Source organism: Somniosus microcephalus, chromosome 12 (assembly GCF_052327205.1).
Source record: "Somniosus microcephalus isolate GS21.2 chromosome 12, FLI_Smic_1.0, whole genome shotgun sequence".
Lineage (NCBI taxonomy): Eukaryota > Metazoa > Chordata > Chondrichthyes > Squaliformes > Somniosidae > Somniosus > Somniosus microcephalus.
In genome coordinates, this window is record NC_140998.1 from 206,724,892 (window position 1) to 206,735,081 (window position 10,190).

Here is a 10,190-nt window from a genome sequence, read left to right on the forward strand (position 1 = left end):
TTGAGGAGAGGGAGAGGAGAGTTGAGGGTTGAGGAGAGGGAGAGGAGATGGGGGTTGAGGAGAGGGAGAGGTGAGTTGGGGGTTGAGGAGAGGGAGAGGAGAGTTGGGGGTTGAGGAGAGGGAGAGGAGAGTTGAGGGTTGAGGAGAGGGAGAGGAGAGTTGAAGGTTGAGGAGAGGGAGAGGAGATGGGGTTTGAGGAGAGGGAGAGGAGATGGGGGTTGAAGAGAGGGAGAGGAGAGTTGAGGGTTGAGGAGAGGGGGAGTAGAGTTGGGGGTTGAGGAGAGAGAGAGGTGAGTTGAGGGTTGAGGAGAGGGAGAGGAGAGTTGAGGGTTGAGGAGAGGGAGAGGAGAGTTGGGGGTTGAGGAGAGGGAGAGGAGAGTTGAGGGTTGAGGAGAGGGAGAGGTGAGTTGAGGGTTGAGGAGAGGGAGAGGAGAGTTGGGGGTTGAGGAGAGGGAGAGGAGAGTTGGGGGTTGAGGAGAGGGAGAGGAGAGTTGAGGGTTGAGGAGAGGGAGAGGAGAGTTGAGGGTTGAGGAGAGGGGGAGTAGAGTTGGGGGTTGAGGAGAGGGAGAGGAGAGTTGGGGGTTGAGGAGAGGGAGAGGAGAGTTGGGGGTTGAGGAGAGGGAGAGGAGAGTTGAGGGTTGAGGAGAGGGAGAGGAGAGTTGAGGGTTGAGGAGAGGGAGAGGAGAGTTGGGGGTTGAGGAGAGGGAGAGGAGAGTTGAGGGTTGAGGAGAGGGAGAGGAGAGTTGAGGGTTGAGGAGAGGGAGAGGAGAGTTGGGGGTTGAGGAGAGGGAGAGGAGGGTTGAGGGTTGAGGAGAGGGAGAGGAGAGTTGAGGGTTGAGGAGAGGGAGAGGAGAGTTGAGGGTTGAGGAGAGGGAGAGGAGAGTTGAGGGTTGAGGAGAGGAAGAGGATGTTTGGCTCTGGCTAAGTTCTTCATTTTTACCCCACCCAGATGACCCTCATGAAGCTCATTGAGTTCTCTATCCATCAACTTAGGTGGAATTACTACTCTGGATCCACACATCAAGGTTCCTGTGCACACTGACAGCTGTTCTCTTCTCGGCGAGAATGCTGGCAGCAGTGGTTCGCCATGTGCTGGCCATCCCTTCACCGTTAAATCATAGACCCGTGATAGTGTCGGGTCATTCCGTGTTTCCTTTTCTATGTTTGCATTCGTCACAGGGAGACATTCGACTATGGTCGAGTGGAATAACTCCATTGGATCCACTGCAAGGTCTTCTTCTTCCACCGTCGGCAACGGTAGGCGTGACAATCCATCAGCATTTCCATGCTGTTAATTACTTTGTGCTCGATGTCATATTGGTGTGCCCCTAGTAAAAGGGACCATCTCTGCAGCCGTTGTGCTGTCATTATCGGTACGCCCTTCTGAGGGTTGAAAATGGAGACAAGAGGTTGATGATTGGTTAGTAGAGTAAATGTTTGACCGTGCAGGTAGTGATTGAACTTCTTCACCCCCCACACTAGGCTGAGGGCCTCTCTGTCAATCTGGGCGTTGTTACGCTCGGCAGAAGTTAACGAGCGTGACGCAAAAGCTATCGGCCTCTCTAAACCATCAAGGAATTTATGTGACAGTACCGCCCCAATGCCGTAGGGGGACGCATCACATGCCAGTCTGATCGGCAGTGCCGGGTTGTAGTGAGCCAATACTTCCCTTGAATTGATTAAGTCCTTACTCTTCTGAAAAGCACGAGGAATGACCTCAGTTGCGACACATTTTCAGGCACTGGGGCCTTAACAACCGCATCAATTTTGTCAGGGGACTTATGTAACCCCTCTTCATCAATCACGTGGCCACAATACGATATCTGTTCCTTAAAAAATTCGCACTTGGGGCGGTTGGCTCGCAGCCCATGTTCCCGTAGTCTAGTGAGCACCTGTTCTAGGTTGTTAAGGTGTTCACTGTCATCTTCACCTGTCACAAGGATGTCGTCCAAGTAACACTGAGTCCCCGGAATCCCTTGCAGGACTTGTTCCATCGCTCTTTGCCATATCGCCGGAGCCGATGCTACTCCGAATACCAATCGATGATACTGGTAAAGACCTTTGTGAGTGTTTATCGCGAGATACTTCCTAGAGGACTCTTCAACCTCCATCTGCAAATATGCTTGTGCTAGGTCAATTTTTGTAAAACGCTTCCCTCCAGACAGTGAGGCGAAGATGTCTTCTATCCTTGGAAGAGGATATTGTACTGTGTGAAGGACTGGGTTCACCGTCACCTTTAAATCCCCACAGATGCGAATCTTCCTTGGCTCCCCGGACTTATTGCTTAATGTTTTCTTCATGACAGGAATGATGGGTGTCGCCCACTCGCTCCAGTCGACCTTAGACAACACGCCCGCCTTCTCCAGATTCTCCAGCTCTGCCTCGACGGCTGGGCGAATTGCATATGGTACCGGTCTTGCTTTGAAAAACTTGGGAACTGCATTCTCTTCTATTTTTATCGAGGCGGTTACGCCTTTAAGTGTGCCCAGTTCTTGTTGAAATACCTCTTTGGCGTACGCTAAGATTGTTGACAATCGTCCAGGAGTGACGTCTTCATCTTTTTTACCGTCCACCGTCATTGCATGAATGGAGTGCCAATCTAAGTTTATCTTCCTGATCCATTCCCGTCCCAATAATGGTGGTCCACCATTTGGCAGTATGTAGAGATACAATATCCGTATTTTCTTGCCGTTGTATTCGACAGGCACCCTTATTTTTCCTCTGGGGTATACTTTTTGCCCCGTATACGTCATCAAGACGATGGATGTCTCTCTCAAGGGTATGTGTGAAAATAGCCGCTCGTAGTCTCGTCGATTCATGACGGTTAGCGCTGATCCTGTATCCAATTCCATTTTAACATGGGACCCTGCTATCGTGAGGGCGACCCAAATGGTTCGGTGATCCTCTTTTGCGATTACATTGTGAAGTTTGAGACAGCTTAGTCTCCTGTTCCCGGACTCACTATCGCTCATCTGGTCTTCGGAACTACTGTCCGTCATCTTTTGTACTTTCTTGTACGGTTCCTTAGTAGCCTTTTTGTTGTCGCTGGTCTTCTTCCCAGACCTGCAAACTCGTGCAATGTGTCCCATCTTCCCGCATTGCCTGCATATTTTGTCTTTGGACTAGCAGTCCTTCGGGTCATGGCTAGTTCTGCCACAGCGATAACATTTTGCAAATCCCCGTGTCATTTCGTGGGTGCCGTATTCCTGTGTTTTTTGTTGAATTTCTGCAGCTCCCTTGGCTGCTGCTTCATACGATACTGCCACGCTGAAAGCCTTATCTAGCGTCAGCTCTTTCTCTGAGAGTAACTTCTTCTGTGTTCCTTCACTTAGGAGTCCACAGACAAATTTGTCCCGTAGGGTATCTGCCAGTCCTGCTCCGAACTGGCAGTGCTTTGATAGCTTGCGTAGTTCCGTAAGATACTCAGCATTGCTCTCATCTTTGTGCTGAGTTCTCCTGTGGAATTTAAATCATTCTGCTATCAACAGCGGTGCAGGGTTTAGGTTTTCCTGTAGGACAGCAACAATTTCGTTAAAACTCTTCTCCTTCGGTTTGGCTGGAGTAATCAGGTCCCGCAATAGGCCGTACGTTCTAGCGCCCATTAAGTTTAGCAATATCGATGCCTTTTTCTCCTCCGCTATTTCGTTTGCCTCAAAATATACCTCGACTCTTTCCACATACGTGGTCCAGTCCTCTATTGTATTATCAAAAGCAGTGATACAGCCAGTCTTCGGCATCTTGCAAATCTAAAATGGCGCCTCCCGCGCTTTGCCTTCTTCCGCGATTTAACAAAATGGCACCTCCCACGCTTTGCTTTCTTCCCCGCTGATTAAGATGGTGCCTCCCGCGCTTTGCCTTCTTCCCCGCTGTTGTTAGCGCTGCTTTCCACGGTTTCTTGCGCGTTTAATTTTTTTTTTTTTATTATTTTCCCGTCATGGAACAACCCTGTGGGACTCTTGCCTCCCTCTTCGCGGGTCTATACGCAGTCCGGCTTCGTAGCACCGGCCACGCCCTGTGTGCTCCACCCTCTCTCTCTCTTCTTCCCGACAATGCTGCTCGGCCCCGTTGCAAACCACCCGCTCGAGTTCGCGACCGCCGCAGCCCAGGAAGGATCAGTGCACTACCTGCCACCAGCCCGATTAGCTGAAGCACCGTCGACAGGAACCAGGCCCCGCTTCCGACAGCTTCTCCAGCAATCTTCAACTCCGCAACACAGGGCGGATGCCCACGGTCGACGCCCGTTTCTACTGCCTCTTACTTTCTGGCCTCGACCTCTGCTCACTTCGCTGTAGGAATGGATCCCAGGAGGTGGTGCAGACTGTCGGGAGGTTCGTATCTGCTCGTCGCCAGTATTACGTCCGTGAATGATTGAGACACGGACAGCAAGAGTGGAACAAAATAAGTCTTTACTGATGGAAGTCAATAGCGAAACTGAAACAACAGAGGCTCACTAGCGCCTTTTATACAGGGGTGGTCACTGCCGGTACTGCAGTCTGAGACCAGTTATTCTCTTAAAGGTACATACACAAAAGAATGGACCAGCAAAATCAATATGCACCTGTTGCCATGGAGATGAGGGCCACTCCCATGGGTGTAGAGGGGCCTGTGGTGGTGCATTTTGGACTTTCTGGCATCCTGAGCAACTCTTGGTCATGTCCTCGATTTGTTTATCGATTCCCGTCCACCACACATAAGCCCTGGCTAAGCTTTTCATTTTTACCCCTCCCAGATGACCCTCATGAAGCTCATTGAGCACTCTATCCCTTAACTTGGGTGGAATTACCACTCGGGGTCCACATATCAAGGTCCACCGGCACACTGACAGCTGTTCCCTCCTTGTCGAGAATGCTGGCAACAGTGAGTCGCCATGTGCTGGCCATCCCTTCACCGTCAGATCATCTACCCGAGAGAGTGTCGGGTCATTTCGGGTTTCCTTTTCGATACAAGCGTTAGTTACCGGTAGGTATTCAACGATAGTAGAATGGAATATTTCGACAGGATCCACTGCTGGTGCTTCCTCCGCAGTAGGCAGTGGCAGGCGTGATAGCCAATCAGCATTTCCATGCTGTTTCGTGCCCTTATATTCAATCTCATAGTGGTGCGCCCCTAGAAAGAGTGGCCATCTTTGTAGTCATTGCGCAGTCATCACCGGAACGCAATTCTTCGGATTAAAAATGGAGACAAGAGGCTGGTGATCCGTCAGCAAGGTGAATTTCTGCCCGTGCAGATAGTGATTGAACTTTTTCACTCCCCACACTAGGCTGAGGGCCTCCCTGTCAATCTGGGCGTAGTTACGCTCGGCTGAGGTTAGTGATCGTGACGCAAAGGTTATTGGCCTCTCTGAGCCGTCCGAGAATTTGTGCGACAGCACCGCTCCAATGCCGTAGGGTGATGCATCACATGCCAACCGAATTGGTAATGCTGGGCTGTAATGGGCCAATACCTCTTTCGATGTGATTAGTGTTTTGCTCTTCTGAAAAGCTCGTCTACATTCGTCACTCCACTTCCATGGCACCCCAGTTTGCAGTAGGGTGTTCAGTGGGTGTAGTATTGTAGACAAATTTGGCAAGAACTTATGGTAGTAGTTTACCAGCCCGAGGAACGACCTCAGTTGTGACACATTTTCTGGTGCTGGAGCCTTGACTACTGCCTCAATCTTCTCTGGGGACTTATGTAACCCCTCTTTATCGATAACGTGGCCACAATACGAGATCTGTTTTCTAAAAAACTCGCATTTGGGGCAGTTAGCTCGGAGCCCATATTCCTGCAGTCTAGTGAGCACCTGCTCCAGGTTAGCAAGGTGATCACTGTCATTTTCGCCCGTGATCAGGATGTCGTCCAAATAACACTGGGTCCCTGGGATCCCTTGCAGGACTTGTTCCATTGCCCTTTGCCAATTAGCCGGAGCTGATGCTACCCCGAATACCAGCCGGTTGTATTGGTAGAGACCTTTATGGGTGTTGATTGTGAGGTATTTTTTTGATGCTTCCTCTACTTCCATTTGCAGATACGCCTGGGCCAGATCAATCTTAGTGAAGCATTGCCCTCCAGATAGCGAGGCGAAAATATCTTCAATCCGCGGAAGTGGATATTGTACGGTGTGAAGGATCGGGTTCACTGTTGCCTTAAAGTCACCACAGATGCGAACCTTCCTTGGTTCCCCAGACGTGCTGCACAACGACTTTTTCATCACAGGGACGATGGGTGTAGCCCACTTGCTCCAGTCTACCTTGAACAGTACACCTGAACGTTCCAGACTCTCCAGCTCTGCTTCGACGGCTGGGCGGATCGCATAAGGTACCGGTCTGGCCTTAAAAAATTTTGGGCTTGCGTTTTCTTCAATTTTAATCGTCGCTGTCATGCCTTTTAGTGTTCCAAGTCCTTGCTGGAACACTTCTTACGCGTCAGTTAGGATCTTTGACAGTCGCCCAGGTGTGATGTCGTCATCCTTTTCGTCAGCCACAGTCAGTGCCTGTATGGAATGCCAATGCAGTTGTATTTTCCGGATCCATTCACGTCCCAGTAATGGTGGTCCTGCATCTTGCAATACATACAGGTCTAGTTTTGGTGTTTCCTTACCGTTATATATAACGGTCACCCTTATTTTTCCTTTGGGGTAGACCTTTTGCCCCGTGTACGTCTTCAAAATAATTTTTGTGTCTCTCAAGGGTATGTGTGAGAATAGCCGCTCGTAGTCCCATCAGTTTATGACTGTTAGGGCTGATCCTGTGTCCAATTCCATCTTTACCTGGACTCCTGCTATCTTGAGAGTGACCCAAATGGTTCGGTGATCCTCCGTTGTGATCACATTATGTAGTTTCAGACAACTCAGTTCCCTGCTTTCGGAGTCGTTATCACTCTTTTGTTCGTCTGAACTATTCTCCGTCATCTTATGTACCTTCTTGTACTTTTCTTTGGTAGGTTTCTTATTGCTAGTTTTCTTTCCCGACCTGCAGACTCGTGCTGTGTGTCCTACTTTTCCACACTGTCTGCACACTTTGTCTTTGAACCAGCAACCATTCTGGTCATGTGTTGTTCTGCCACAGCGATAGCACTTCTCTGTTCCATATGAAATTTTGTTTGTGCCATATTCTTGCGGTCTCTGTTGTATCTCTGCAGCGCCCCGTGCTGCTGCTTCATATGATACCGCAATGCTGAAAGCCTTTTCCAGCGTAAGGTCCTTTTCAGATAAAAGACGTTTCTGGGTTCCTTCACTTTGAAGCCCACACACAAACTTGTCCCTTAAGGTATCTGCCAGTCCCGCTCCAAACTGGCAGTGTTTCGATAGTTTGCGCAGTTCTGTTAAATAATCAGCATTACTTTCATCCTTATGCTGGTTCCGTTTGTGAAACTTGAATCTTTCTGCTATCAGCAGCGGTGTGGGGTTTAAATGTTCCTGTAGTATCGTTACTATGTCTTCAAAACTCTTTTCCATTGGCTTCGTTGGGGTTACTAGATTTCGTAATAAACCATACGTCTTTGCACCCATTAAATTTAACAATACCGACGCTTTCTTGTCATCTGACACCTCATTTGCCTTGCAGTATACCTCTATTCGTTCGACATATGTAGTCCAATCTTCGACTTCATTGTCAAATACGGTGATACTGCCACTCTTCAGCATTTTGGGTGTGGTTTAAAATGGCATCTCCCAATGGCTTAAAATGGTGTCCCCCGCGCTTTCCGTCCTCCCCCGCTGCTGCCAACGCCGCTCCCGGCGGTTCTCGTGGCAATGGCGGTGCCCTGTAGGTTTCACGCGCTTCTCCTGCGCTGCTGCCAACGCCGCTCTCGGCGGTCCTCGTGACAATGGCGGCGCCTCGCGGGTTTCTGCGCGTCTCCCTCTCCCTCTCTTCGACGCTGCTCGCCCCCTGAACACCGGCTGCGCCCCGTGTGCTCTGCCCTCTCTCTCTCTCCCCCGTCGACGCTGCTCGGCCCTTTGCTGTGCCGCTCGGTCAGGCTCTAGCCCGCCGCTGTCCGGGAAGGGTCTGCGCACTACCTGTTGCCAGCCCGTTTCGCTGGACCACCTCGACAGGAAAGCCAAGCCTGGCTCTTGACAGCCTCCCCCACAATTCTCGAGTCTCTGCTGGATGACTGGGCGGTTGCCCGTGGTCGACGCCCGAGTCTCCGGCCTTGACCTCCAATCCACTGATCTCCAGGAACGAATCCCCGGGAGGTGATGCAGAGTTGCAGGTAGGTTCGAACTTGCCTCGTCGCCAATGTTGTGTCCGTGTATAATAAGACACAGACTGCCGGAGAATGGTACAACAGGTGTTTACTCAACGTGGCTCACACTGGAACTGATCTGTACAGATTACTACTCAGTGTTATATACAGGTGTGGTCACTGCCGGTACTGCAGTATACATGAGCTGTAAAAGATAGTTCCCCCCTTAAAGGTATATACATTACAGAGAGGGAGAGGAGAGTTGAGGGTTCTGGTGAGGGAGAGGAGAGTTGAGGGTTGAGGAGAGGGAGAGGAGAGTTGAGGGTTGAGGAGAGGCAGAGGAGAGTTGAGGGTTGAGGAGAGGGAGAGGAGAGTTGAGGGTTGAGGAGAGGGAAAGGAGTGTTGGGGTTGAGGAGAGGGAGAGGAGAGTTGAGGGATGAGGAGAGGGAGAGGAGAGTTGAGGGTTGAGGGGAGGGAGAGGAGAGTTGGGGGTTGAGGAGAGGGAGAGGTGAGTTGAGGGTTGAGGAGAGGGAGAGGAGAGTTGAGGGTTGAGGAGAGGGAGAGGAGAGTTGAGGGTTGAGGAGAGGGAGAGGAGAGTTGAGGGTTGAGGAGAGGAGAGTTGAGGGTTCAGGCGAGGGAGAGGAGATTTGAGGGTTGAGGAGAGGGAGAGGAGAGTTGAGGGTTGAGGAGTGGGTGAGGAGATTTGGGGGTTAAAGAGAGGGCGAGGTGAGTTGAGGGTTGAGGAAAGGGAGAGGAGAGTTGAGTGTTGAGGAGAGGGAGAGGAGAGTTGAAGGTTGAGGAGAGGGAGAGGAGAGTTGAGGGTTGAGGAGAGGGAGAGGTGAGTTGGGGGTTCAGGCGAGGGAGAGGAGTGTTGAGGGTTGAGGAGAGGGAGAGGAGAGTTGAGTGTTGAGGAGAGGGAGAGGACAGTTGAGGGTTGAGGAGAGGGAGAGGAGAGTTGAGGGTTGAGGAGAGGGAGAGGAGAGTTGAGTGTTGAGGAGAGGGAGAGGAGAGTTGAAGGTTGAGGAGAGGGAGAGGTGAGTTGGGGGTTCAGGCGAGGGAGAGGAGAGTTGAGGGTTGAGGAGAGGGAGAGGAGAGTTGAGTGTTGAGGAGAGGGAGAGGAGAGTTGGGGGTTCAGGCGAGGGAGAGGAGAGTTGAGGGTTGAGGAGAGGCAGAGGAGAGTTGAAGGTTGAGGAGAGGGAGAGGAGAGTTGAGTGTTGAGGAGAGGGAGAGGACAGTTGAGGGTTGAGGAGAGGGAGAGGAGAGTTGAGGGTTGAGGAGAGAGAGAGGAGAGTTGAGGGTTGAGGAGAGGGAGAGGAGAGTTGAGGGTTGAGGAGAGGGGGAGGAGATTTGAGGGTTCAGGCGAGGGAGAGGAGAGTTGAGGGTTGAGGAGAGGGAGAGGACAGTTGAATGTTAGGGAGAGGGAGAGGACAGTTGAGTGTTGAGGAGAGGGAGAGGAGAGTTGAGGGTTGAGGAGAGGGAGAGGTGAGTTGAGGGTTCAGGCGAGGGAGAGGAGAGTTGAGGGTTGAGGAGAGGGAGAGGATAGTTGAGTGCCCAGGAGAGGGAGAGGAGAGTTGGGGTTTCAGGTGAGCTTTACCCACTGGGCCACGACTAACACAAGTGAATGTCTGTGTATGAGCCATGAGATGAAGAGAAAGATTACTCAGCTGGTCTAAGTTTAAGGCAAATAGTTCATCCAAGGATTGTATAACAGGTCTCAGAGACTGTACAGTGCAATCTTACCGCTCGCATCATTACCTCTGGTGTCCCCCAAGGATCTATCCTTGGCCTCCTCCTATTTCTCATCTACATGCTGCCCCTTGGCGACATCATCTGAAACCACAGCATCAGTTTCCACATGTGCGCTGACGACACCCAGCTCTACCTCACCATCACTTCTCTCGACCCCTCCACGGTCTCTAAATTGTCAGGCTGCTTGTCCGACACCCACATCTGGATCAGCAGAAATTTTCTCCAATTAAATATTGGGAAGAGTGAAGCCATTATTTTCGGTCCCTGCCACAAACTCC